General features: G+C 33.0%; 1 pseudogene; it reads left to right on the forward strand.

Moving 5' to 3' along the window:
- The first annotated feature begins 712 nt into the window (after positions 1-712).
- Positions 713-13,423, forward strand: part of LOC144370199 (polyamine-transporting ATPase 13A3-like) — a 29,562-nt pseudogene continuing 16,851 nt past the window's right edge.

Raw genomic sequence — 13,423 nt, forward strand, 5'->3', positions numbered from 1 at the left:
TATATATTTACTTATTTACTTATTTATTTCTTGCACTACTGGGGATTAAATCCAATGTTTCATGCATGCTAGGTAACTTTACTCTGCCACTGAGCTACATCCCTAGTCCTGTTTCTGGGGATTGCACAAAGAAGATTATGTGTAATTGCTCTCTGAATTTTAGTTCTGTACCATGAGCATAAATTAACTAATGACATACTGAATTTGATATTAAATAAGGCAGGTTCACAAACTGAAATACCATTGGAACTGTCATTAGAACCATCTAGCATTTTAATGACTAAGAGATCAGTTGAACTTTAATGCATGTATTACAAGAAATCTCCCATCAGCAGGTGTTCATCATTGCTTTGGAGGTATTTAAATTCTTTCAAAGTATTTTAGACCTTTTTTTTTGGCCGTGGGGGGGGTAAGGTGTACCAGAAATTGAACCCAGGGGCGCTTAATCACTGAGCCACATCCCTAGCCTTTTCTTATTTTTTTTTTTTTTTAATTTTTAGACAGGGTCTCACTAATTTCCTTAGGGCCTCGATAAATTGCTGCGGTAGCCTTGAACTTGCAGTGCCTCCTGAGTCACCAGATTATAAGCATGCACACTGTGCCTGGCTTTTTTAGAATGCTTTGATGGTATAGTAGAAACTCGATAGAGTAAAGTCTACTAAGATTAAAAGTAGTTCACTGGCAATCTTTTCTTTCTTTCCGTCAGTTCTTCAGTTGTTGGGAAGCATAAGACCTTTCAAAGCACTGTAGATATGGACAAAGAAGAAAGGAAGACTATCAACCAGGGTCAAGAAGATGAAATGGTAACCACCTTTCATGATTTACTTGTGAAATATAAAGAAGTAATCTCTTCCATTTATTATTCTAAGGAGTAGAAAAGTACAGTTATGAAACAAATCTAAATCAGTGAGTTTCTCTCCTCATCATGTTCTTCAGTTGGTATTATGTAATATCTATATTTGTTGTTTTTAGAATAATTCCTTTTTTTTTAAACCTGTGAGCTGCTCAAACTTGGGAAAAGAAGTATGCTTTTACATTTGGTGATTTGATTTGCTATATTAACTAATGTTTAAATATAACTCCAAAAGAAGATTTGTAATTTTGATTTTAAAATTTAAAAATCAACTTCATAAAAACAAAACAAACAGAAAAACCCAACTTTAGCTGCTTGTGGTGGTGCACATCTAAAATCCCAGTGGCTTGGGAGGACCGAGAGTTTAAAACTAGCCTCAGCAATTTAGTGAGGCCTTGAGTAACTTAGTGAGACCCTGTCTCAAAATAAAAAATAAAAAGTTCTGGGAATGTGGCTTAGTGGTTAAGCGCCCTTGGGTTCAGTCCCTGATATCAAAAAACAAACAAACAAAAAACCCAAACCAAAACAAAACAACTTTTCATGCTGGAGATAACAGCTCAATTGTAGAGTGCTTGCTTAATGTGCAAGCGCTCTACAATTGAGCTGTTATCCCCAAGTTCAATCCCGGCACCACAAACAAAACAGAACAAAAAATGAACTTCTCAACTCTTTAGTGAAGTGCAAGTCGAAATATGCCAGATAAGCTATAAATTTTTCTATTATATGTAAATTTCAGATAATCAAGAAATAAACCTTTAGTATTACATATACCCAGAATGTTGCATGGGACCAGCAAAGTTATTTGTTGCTTATTTGAAATTTTAAGTGTAAATAGGTCCTCAGCATTTGCTGAGGACCTATTTACACTTATGCCTGGCAACCTCTGTGTATGTGTGCATTTGTGTTTCTGTTCTAATGGTAATATTTAAAATAATTTTAGTCAGGGGTCTAGTTTATCCAATTATAGTGTTACTGAGACTTGGTAAAAAATTAAAACCTACCTTATCTAGATGCAGTGTGATATTCTGGATTATGTCCTGGAATAGGAATAAGATGTTAGTGGAAAAACTTAAAATTCTAATATTGAATTTAGTTAATAGTAATATAGCAGTGTTAATCTTTTGGTTTTGACAAATGTATCAAGACGTTAACATTAGGGTGAAGTTGACACAGGAACTCTCATTTTTGTAACTTTTCTGTAAATAAACTACCTCATAACAATGTGAATACTTGAAGAATTATTAAGACTTGTAAAAATTATAATAAAATATACTTACTATGAATATACTGTGTTAGTGGAAAAGAACTTATTAAACATCAAATACCATGCCATAAATTATAAATAGCCAATTTAACTTTAAAATTAGTTAATTTTATTCATAAACTTTTCAGGAACAAAATATAAATTATTGATTGAGAAAATATTTACTATTTATGTGACAAAGTATGTGCTTGAGGTGAAAAAGCATTTTTTAATTCATTTGTCTGCTGTATAATTTGATAATTAGTCATCTGATCATTGTGTCCATAAAGGAGATTTATGGTTATAATTTGTGTCGCTGGAAGCTTGCTATAGTTTCTTTAGGAGTGATTTGTACTGGTGGGTTTCTTCTCCTCCTTCTGTACTGGATGCCTGAGTGGCAGGTGAAAGCAACTTGTATCAGAGCTGCAGTTAAATACTGTGAAGTGGTGCTGCTGAGGACTACTGTAAGTCCATATATTGACTGATAGCTGCTTATTTGAGGAACAAAATAATGGTTTTGTATTTACTTTGTTCAAAACCATGCTCGAATGGAACATTAGGGGGAGGTGCCAGAATATAATGAATTTTGAGTATGGTATTTCTAAAGTATCTGTGTTTAAAGTGAATATTATTAGAGTGATTAGAATTTAAAGGAATCTTTAAAATGGTCAGGTTTCTTCCCTTCTTTTATAGCTCTTGATGTCCCAAGAGATTAGAAAAAGTCTAGTCCTTTAGGACTCTCTGGGCTGTTTCTCATTTAGTAGACCAGCTTATCTACTGTGGATGCTGCTTTATCTCAGATTATTTTGGTTGGTTGGTTTGTTTTTATTCTAATTTGAAGCATTTTAAAAAAAGTTTTAGTTTCTAATGCTCATGTACAGATTCATGAGTAGATTAAGGAATTAGTTGTAATCTTTCATGGAGTATATTGATGTTTGTACTGGTGAAATGTGTCATAAAATTCGTGAGCAATGAAATATACTTCATGTTTGAATTTATTCGTCTTCTTGTAGTTTAACATTTAGTGAACAGGAAATTATGTTTTTAGGCAGGTACCATGGTGCATACACATAATCCTGGCAACTTGGGAGGCTGAGGCAGGAGGATTGCAAGTTTCAGGGCAGCCTTAGGAATTTAGTGAGACTTTCAGAAACTTAGTAAGACCCCCATCTCAAATAAAAAGAACCAGGGATGTAGCTCAGTAAAACATCCCTGGGTTCAATCCCTAGTACCAATAAATAATAAGTAATGAAAGAATAAAACAGACAGATAAAAAAAAGCCTGGGGATATTGCTCAATGTTGAAACAACTCTGGGTTCAATACCCAGCATGGGGTTGGGACCATTTGGGTTGGGGAAGCAGGAGGAGAAATTATGCGTTCGTAATTAGAGGTGGGTAAGTATGTACAAAATGGAAATTAAAAACAGGCAGTCATATAATATACATAATTGACTCTTTTCCCCTTTCTTCTAAGGATGAATTCAGAATGTGGTTTTGTGCAAAAATTCGTTTTCTTTGGAAAATTATCCATTTTCAAATCCAAAATCTGTAACTGATAAGATTTCAAATGACCATGCAGTTCATTTAACTGAGAATCCTGCTGAAGAGAATAGGCATGAGATGAGTAAATATTCACAGACTCAGACACAACAGGTATTGTGATCTAGTGTTCAAATTTCTTTAAATTGTGAATATTTTGTGCTATCATATGTAACTTATAGGATACATATTTTGGGTTTACTGTTATTGCTTGAGATAAATTTATATGCATATAAAATAAAATACCTATCACTAAATGTAACAGTTTAGGTGTTCCTTAAAAAAAATTACATGTTACAACAAATGATGATATGCTTTGATGTAACATTTATGTATGTTCTACAGATTCGTTATTTCACCCACCATAGTGTAAGATATTTCTGGAATGATACCATTCGCAATTTTGATTTCTTAAAGTTAGTATCTTTCTTTTTTTGGACTATATTAAGAATTTTTTGAAAATGTTCCAAGTAGAAAAGAATCTATTGTAATTTTACATAGAATTGAAGGGATTTTATTGCATAACTTTTATTCATTTGTTCATTAACAACTTCTGTAGTTTTTTTTTTTTTAAACCACTGATTGAACCCAGGGTGCTTGACTACTTAGCCACATCCCCAGCCCTTTTATGTTTTATTTTGAGATAGGGTCTCACATAGTTACTCAGTGCCTCATTTGGGTTGCAGAGGCTGGCTTTGAACTTGAGATCCTCCTTTCTCAGCCTTCTAAGCCACTGGGATTATGGGCATACACCACCATTCCCAGTTCCCCCCAGTGGTTTTGAAGACTCAGTATTTTTTTTTTAAAATCCTTACCTGTAACTTGCATTGGGTAAAATTTACATAAGAGTTAGAAGCAGTATGATACCAAAGTATTCCGAAGTCTGAGGTCTTTTGATTTTCACCTCAAAGTGATTTTGTTAAAAAAATTATGTCTAATAGCTTGTTTAAAATAGATTTATTCATGTAGGTGGTCCTGGGAATTGAACCTAGGGTCTTGAACCTGCTAAGCAGGCATTCTACCTCTGAGCAGCATATGTAGCCCACTATGATTTAATTAGAGGATCTGAATTATTACTTTCTGATTTGTTGACAGTCCCATCCATTGTACTTGAGGACCATACTAATATACAGAAATAGAAATTTAATTTTACTGTTTGGATAAAGAATGCAATGTTGTCAGACGTGTTATCTTTGGGTAGCATACATTGGAGTAATACCTTAAAATTTATTTTTGCCCAGGCTGGCCCCAAATTCTTGAGCTCAAGTGATCCTCCTGTCTTAACCTCCTGAGGACTGATGGAGGGACTATAGGTATAGTTCAGTGATAGAGCACTTGCCTAGCATGTATAAGACCTTGGGTTTCATCTCCAGCATGTGAGTGAGCATATGTATATGCAAACTCACATGCACATATAACTTTTAAGAAAGTGGAAATGGATTGAAATTGAATATATGTAAGGTTCTGTTTGTTGTGGAGTACCGTGCTTATACCTTAGTTAAAATAAACATAAATAAGACATTTTGGGGAACATTAAATGTTAGTTGGGTCCTATTTAAGATTTTTACAGATTTTAGACATTATCTGACTCATAAATTCTGTACTTTTAACCTATGCATTATTTAGCTCAGGGAAGGATTTGAATTGATGCCTTTCTGAAGATGATAGTCTATGCATAGGATTTCTTAGTTTGATGCTAAAGGTATAAAGGAGAAACTACAAATAGAAAGTAAAAATAATTTAATCTTTAGTTTGGAATTCTCAAGTCAGTTATGCTTAATCTTAACTTTTATTATTGACTCTTATAGCTTTTGCATAGCCTTAAAAGGATAATGGTGTTACATAAACAAGAATTTAGAGTCATCTTATGTGAGAAATGCATTAATTAACTTATTTGCTATGTTTTAGGCCATTCATAATTATTTATGTTAAGATTTTGAGATTTTTAATTTTCGTTTCTAAATTTATGGTAAGCATTTCTAAGAAGATTATAAGGAAGTTACACTTTTAAAATCAGCCATGTAGAAAAATGAGACATTAAGAAATTTGGATATTTTAAACTTTGATTACAGTGAAAACTTTGAATATATTTAGGGGGCTGGATGAAGGTGTTTCTTGTACATCAAGGTGTTTCTTGTACATTTTTTTTATGAAAAACATGGTGTGGGACTGACAAAAGAGATGCATGCCTGCAGGTAATTTTTATTCAACTAAAGTTAGATTTGTTCTCAAAATTTTTAAACTTAGAAATATATATGTGTATGTGTGTATACACACACACTAGGTCCTTTGCCTTGTAGTACATATTAACAGGTGTTTAAATACTACAGACTAGTTGTTGAGAACTTATTTCATTTGAGTAAAACTGTCTCAGTTTTAAGAATTATAAAAATGTTGAAGCTGAAGTTGAAGTTGATGTACCCAAAGTTCTACAGTATTTCCTCAATTCTAAGGTGCACATTTTCCCCCATTTTAATATCTCTAAAATTGAGCCATTCCATGTAGCTGTTTGAATATCATCCTTTGCTTGACTGAAGATTTATCTTTCTTGATCATATATAAAATAGTGGTGTATCTTGTAAAAGGATAACATCTTAGATTTTCTGAAATATATTTTCAGATTCACACAAGGAAAATTTGTAAAATGAGAGTCCTACTCTTTCATGTTATTAAAGCAGAAAATATACATATTGTATGTTTTATACTTATATTTGTGAAGTATGCATATTGCTTATTTTAGATAAATGCCATTTTCAGATTATAATAGAAATTTTATTGTATTTGTGTAGCATTTTTTTTCAAAGAGTTGGAACAAAAAAATCAGTCAGACTTACACTTTCTTATAAAATGTAAAATTATTATATAGAAGGTACCATAAGGAATTATCTAGAAGGATTTAAGGAACATTTTAAAAATATTGTTTTCCTTATAAGTCAAATGTACAGTGTTTTGAAATAAATACTCAGTACAATATTCTTATTAGAGGAATAATATAGGATTCCTTAAATTTATTTAATCTCTTGTAAAACTTAATTGTAATTCAAACTTTGTTAACATCTGTTGCCTTCAAGGATGGAGAAGAGATCCTTTTGCTTAATGATTATTGACTAGTGGGATTATTATCAACTCACATGTAAGATTTGAATAATGAAATGAAACAGTATAGTTATCCAGGATTGACGTCTGTGATTTAAATACAGTGGGTAGAGAATTTTTTTTCATAGAGAATTTTAATTGTAGAAGCATGTTTTTAAAAACATAAATTTAAGAACAGTCTGTGGTTTGAATCTTATCTAATGCAATCTTTCCTAAATTATACTGTTATTTCATGATACAGTGTAATACTATTAATTCTATTTTCCTGTTACAGAAAATTGCTTTATGGTGTAAATGAAATTACTGTGAAAGTGCCTTCTGTTTTCAAGCTTCTAATTAATGAGGTAAGACCATATAGAACTCAATATTTGTGATTAGTGAATTTGTCTATTAAGAAAGAGTCACAATTAAGCAATAGAATATTCTTGGTTTCTGTTTGCTAACTTTGCTTGCCATTTTACAATGGAAAAAGCTTGGCAGAGAAGAATTTGGGGTATGAATTTTTTATTTTGTTTAATTCTGTTTTTATTGAGTTTTTTAAATTTTCAAAAAGTTGCACATGTAAATCTTTTCCTATGTTACAGATGTAATACCTTTCTTCCTTTTTAAGAAAAAAATTGTTTTCTTCACATGGTATTTCATGGTACATTATTGGAGACGAAGCATTGTAGCAGAACTTTGAAAATCAGTACATGACATGTATGATGCTTGATCTTGAGGAACTTGCACTGTATTCTGGGAAGAACCATGTTAGTGGTTATTGTGATGAGGGTTTGTTTGTGCCATTAGAAGCATGAATAAAAGATAATGGGCATGTCAAGGCAGGGGTAACAGACTAAGCAGCAGAGGAAAACTTGCCTTCCCTATTTTTTTCTGTCTTTTTTACTTTGAAAGCATTTTCTCTGCTGTTTTTTTATCTACAAAATTAGAATAAGTTCTTTTTTAAATATCTCATGGTTTTGAGTAAAGTGGAACTGTATATATGAAAGTGCTTTAAAAAGTATAGAATCAGTGTTAAGACATCAGAGAGGTTATTAATGAAATTGATAAAATACCATGAAATTTGGTTAAATGAATTTTATTGTCAGGGCTCCCTTATTTTATTTTTATTCAGGATTTAATCCTTAATTTCCTTTAAGAAATAAAAATACTTTAACCAGTATCTCTTATTTGTTTTCCCTTTGAACTTTGACCTTTTGACATGAGTAGATTTGTTCCATTTGATAAAAGTTTTGTATTTTACAAATACTGAAAGGCTGGTTCCACTATTTTCTTTCTTTTTTTAAAAATAATTTTTTCAAGTTCATAGCAGCACAATTCACAATAGCAAGACTGAGGGAACCAACCTAGATGCCCTTCAATAGACGAATGAATAAAAAAAATGTGGCATTTATACACAATGGAGTATTACTCTGCATTAAGAAATGACAAAATCATAGAATTTGGAGGGAAATGGATGGCATTAGAGCAGATTATGCTAAGCGAAGCTAGCCAAGCCCTAAAAAACAAATGCCAAATGTCGTCTTTGATATAAGGAGAGTAACTAAGAACAGAGTAGGGAAGAAGAGCACGAGAAGAAGACCATCATTAAACAAGGAGGAGAGGTGGGAGGGAAAGGGAGAGAGAAGGGAAATTGCATGGAAATGGAAGGAGACCCTCAGGGTTATACAAAATTACATACAAGAGGAAGTGAGGGGAAAGGGAAAAATAATACAAGGGGGAGGAATGAATTACAGTAGTGGGGGTAGAGAGAGAAGAGGGAAGGGGAGTGGAGGGGAGGGGGGATAGTAGAGAATAGGAAAGGCAGCAGAATACAACAGACATGAGTATATCAATATGTAAATCAATGGAAGTGTAACTGATGTGATTCTGCAAGCTGTATACGGGTAAAATGGGAGTTCATAACCCACTTGAATCAAAATGTGAAATATGATATATCAAGAACTATGTAATGTTTTGAACAACCAACAATAAAAAAATAATAATAAATTTTTACTTGTAGACGGGCACAATACCTTTATTTATCTTTTATTAGTCCAGAGTATATTAATTATTGAAAACAAATGTATTTTATTACTGAAGCAGAATGTAGAACAACTATTCATATACTTTAGCTTTTTCTATGCAAATCATTCAAATCAGGCCAAATTCTAGTAATTTCTTGGTAAACAAGCATATACAGCCAGGCATGGTTGTATTGCATACCTATAATCCCAACTACTCAGGAGGCTGAGGCAGGAGAATTGCAAGTTCAAAGCCTGCCTGGGCAACTTAGCAAGATCCTATCTGAAAATCAAAAAGGGCTGTAAACATATTTCTGGTAAAGAGTCTCTGGGTTGGTTTAATTCCCAGTTCAGAAAGAAAGAAAGAACATACTAATATACTGCCCTACTCTTTAGAGTAACACATGTTGCCCTAGGCTACTACAGGGTTTATATCTAGTTAAGGTTGAGGATCTACATGGTTGTAAATATGTCATTAAATTTACCTTTCAAAAAAAATATATATATTAGGTTCTCAATCCATTTTACATTTTTCAGCTGTTCAGTGTTATACTGTGGAGCACTGATGAATACTATTACTATGCTCTAGCCATTGTGATTATGTCCATAGTATCAATTGTCAGCTCCGTATATTCCATTAGAAAGGTGAGTCAAAATTTATGGTTTTAGAACTATATTTGTATTTTGTGATAACCCGATAAAGGTATGGAATGGTATTTGATACAAAATGAATACTCATTAGTCATTATTTTAGTTTAATGGATTTATAAGCCCTTGTGCTTTTTTTTTGGGGGGGAAGCTAGATTTGTTTTAGAATTAGATTACCTACCACTTGACTATGGGAAATCTAGTTGCTTGTCACAGAGTGGAATACTGAAAGGCTGGTTCCACTATTTTCTTTTTCTTTTTTTTAATAGTTTTAGTTGTAGATGGGCACAATACCTTTATTTTATTTTTATGTGGTGCTGAGGATTGAACTCAGTGCCTCATTTGCAAGGTAAGGTAAGTTCTCTACCACTGAGCCACAACCCCAGTCCCACCACTATTTTCAGAACTATTGCAGAGTACTTCTTTTTTTGTTTGAGAGAAAAAAAGTGAATGATCCTTCAATCACTGATTCTTGACATTTTTATAAAGGTGGAGTACTACGTATTTATCATATTAATGTACCTTATATTTTAGCATTCTTTTAGTGTATTTAGAAGTTGATTTATATTGGCTGTTTTAAATTTCTTTTCCTCTTTCAGCAATATGTTATGTTGCATGACATGGTGGCAGCTCACAGCACTGTGAGAGTTTAAGTTTGTAGAGTAAATGAAAGTACATATTTCAGGTGACAGTTAAGAATTAAAAAAATGACCATTAAGTGTTAAAGTGTAAAGTAAATCCAAATTATACATATACATTTGTTTTTTAAAAGAGGTAAAAATACGTGTTTGGATTCCTGAGTTTATATCTAATTCCTTCATTTATGTAAATTTTAAATTTTCTTTTTCTACAATACAAAAAGGTAGTGTAGTGTAGGCACTATGCGCTCTAGGGATTTAGTCTTCTTGGAAAGACAGATGTTAAACAGTAACAATAAGGTGTGATAAGTGTGCCAGGTGTAATGGTGCACACTTGTAATCCCAGGGACTCTGACTGAGGCAGGAGAATTACAAGTTTGAGGACAGCTTGGGCAGCTTAGTGAGAACTTGTTTCAAAACAAAAAGAGTGGGGGCATAGATCAGACATAGAGTGCTTGCCTAGCATGTGTTAGGCCCTTTGTTTGATCCCTAGCAACACACACACACACACACACACACACACACAAGTAACACACATAGTGTGATAAATGCCATGATACCTAGAGGTCATTTACTGCAGGTATCAGGGATAGCTTCTTTGAGGAAGTGGTTTTAAGTGGTGACTATTTGAATTGGCCAAATAAGATGAGAAATTGGTAAAGTGAAGGACAGAAAGGGCTACAAGAAGATCTTAAGTGCCTAAAGGCCAGAAATTGCAAATTGTGTGGTCATTATAAGAGCTGAAAGAAAATCAGTGTGACACATATAGTAAGTGAATGATGGGCAAGGCTTATTAGGAATTTGAACTCAATCCAACAGCAAGCCATTGAAGCACTCCTTTGTGTGGTCCTAATGTTTTATGGTACACTGAAAAGAATGGAATTTTAAGTAGTGCTAAAGCTTTAAGAAAAATAAAGTCTTAATTTTATTTTTTTTTTGTACCAGGGATTGAACTGTTAACCACTGAGTCACAATCCATTTGCTTTTTTATTTGGAGACAGGGTCTCCCTGAGTTGCTTAGGGCCTCTAAATTGCTGAGGCTGGCTTTGAACTTGCAATCTTTCCTTCCTCAGCCTCCTGAGCTGCTGGGATTACAGGCATGCACCATCACACCTGCCAAAGATCATGGTTTTAAAATAAGGCTTTTATTATAAAAAATGAATTAAATATCATTCTTTAAAAGTTGTTTAATCAAAATTTAAACTATTTCCTCTTTTAGAGAGAGAAGTATTTGTCATATAGACTAATATTGCAAAACAATAGTGTTTTTCCTCACCCATCTTTATATTCAAACTAACGTGACTCTCCTGCAAACAATATTAAATCTGGGGGGGGGGGCTGGGAAATGAAGAAGTAAGAGGAAGAGAGAATGCTTAAATATTAGGTGACTCAAGAAAAACCTCTTGTCCTTTGGAAGATCTTTTTAAAAAGTGTTTAGCTAATTTAGATTTTCAAGGAAATAATACACAAGGTAAAATGTTATAATGCTTAATTTATTTAATAAATTTAGTCATATTTAAAATAATATGTAAAAAGACTAAAGAATATTGAAAGCTGTGAGACATTAGGGTTATAAATAGTATAAAAAGAATACTGGAACTGTATTCAGAAATAGTCTATGGATATATCTTTCATGTGCAAATTTTCAAATGCTGTATATTTCACACACACATACCATACATAGAAGAATATTATAATAAAAATACTCTTTAAAATATGCTAAATTTTTAAAGTTTTCATGTTAATAGAAATTCGAGTTTGACCTGTTTCAGTGACTCTTCTGTATAGATGCATTGTGTTTATTTTCTGAGATGGATGGATGGATATGTTATAGCTAAAATTGATCATTCACAGGTGTCATGAATGTTAAAGTGTAAACACAGGCACTTGTCATCGCCTGTACACAGTTTATCCTGTCAGGAGACAAACTGACACACCCATACTTTGTTGGTTTAATCCTATTTCTCAAAACATTGGATTTATGAGTATTTTTGTGTTAACACTAAGATCAGGAGACCTTTGAATGAATCATTGATTTGTTTGCCCTGCTTTTATTTCAAGTTTAAGGATATTCTTTTCAGATTTTTCTTTCTTAAAATTCAGAAATAGAAGAGATATTTTCTACAGACCTTGTGCCAGGAGATGTGATGTTCATTCCTTTAAATGGAACAGTCATGCCTTGTGATGCAGTACTTATTAATGGTACTTGCATTGTAAATGAAAGCATGTTAACAGGTGAGTTAAACCAAACCAATAAAATTGTATCAATCGTTTATAACTGATACTAACATTAAATAGTTAACTGTTTAAACTTTTAAAATTAACTGTCATGTATATCTTTTACTCATAAATGTGCGTAGACCAAATTCTGCAAAATACTTAGCTGCGATCCTAAGTAACCATGCTGGTATTGGGTACGTGTGTTGGCCTGTCTCTTGCTAATTTTTAAATATTTTTTAGTTTTAGGTGCACACTTTATTTTACATTTGTGTGGTGCTGAGGATCAAATCCAGTGCCTCATGCATGCTAGGCAAGCACTTTACCACTGAGCCACATCCCAGCCCCATCTCTTGCTATTTTTTGACATAAGGAAATGATTTATAGTAAGGAAAGAAGAAAAGTCCTTTGCCTACAGAAAACATAACATATTTGCCTCCCTGTTTGTTTTGTAAAAAATGGGAATACATAATGATTTATATTTATGCTAAACTGGGGAAACGTAGACTTTTAAAAAAGTAGACTACCTCCAGACCATAATCTGGAGGTAGATATTTATATCTTTTTAAATATGTGAATGTAGTCAGTTTGACAAGAAGATGTTTCCTATATAACCTTAGGAAACTAGAGTTTTGTATTAAAATACACAATCACATATATGCTTTAATATCCAGTGCCTCCTTTGAACCAAATTATATAAATGTACAAAGAACTAAATTTTGAAAAGAATTTGGCTGTTAGTGATTGCTTGGGATAACCCCCAAACTCCTTATTTTTATCTCCCTTGCCCAGATACCTTTTCCTTGTATGTGTGTGTGTGTGTGTGTGTGTGTGTGTGTGTGTGTTTGAGAGAGAGAAAGAGTGTGTGTGTGTGTGTGTGTGTATAGGGGTTGGCTAGCCATGGATATTCATATTATAGGGTATTTGAGGTAACAGTGCTTTCTAGTTCCATTGTTAGGGGTATAAGAACAGGTGCTAGGGTATTGCAACTCCCCTGTTCATCTTCAAAATTATTTGAAACTCGATAGCACTATCATTTCCAAATATAGACAAATACTACCTTTTAGTCACAGATCTCTTTCTGGAATTTGTATGGGAGACAAAACTTCATATCTAGGTGACAAAGTTCAGAGAAAAAAGGCTAATTAATTCAGCTGTAATTCTTAACAACTATTGTAAGCAGTAC

The sequence above is a fragment of the Ictidomys tridecemlineatus genome, chromosome 13 (assembly GCF_052094955.1).
Source record: "Ictidomys tridecemlineatus isolate mIctTri1 chromosome 13, mIctTri1.hap1, whole genome shotgun sequence".
Classification (NCBI taxonomy): domain Eukaryota; kingdom Metazoa; phylum Chordata; class Mammalia; order Rodentia; family Sciuridae; genus Ictidomys; species Ictidomys tridecemlineatus.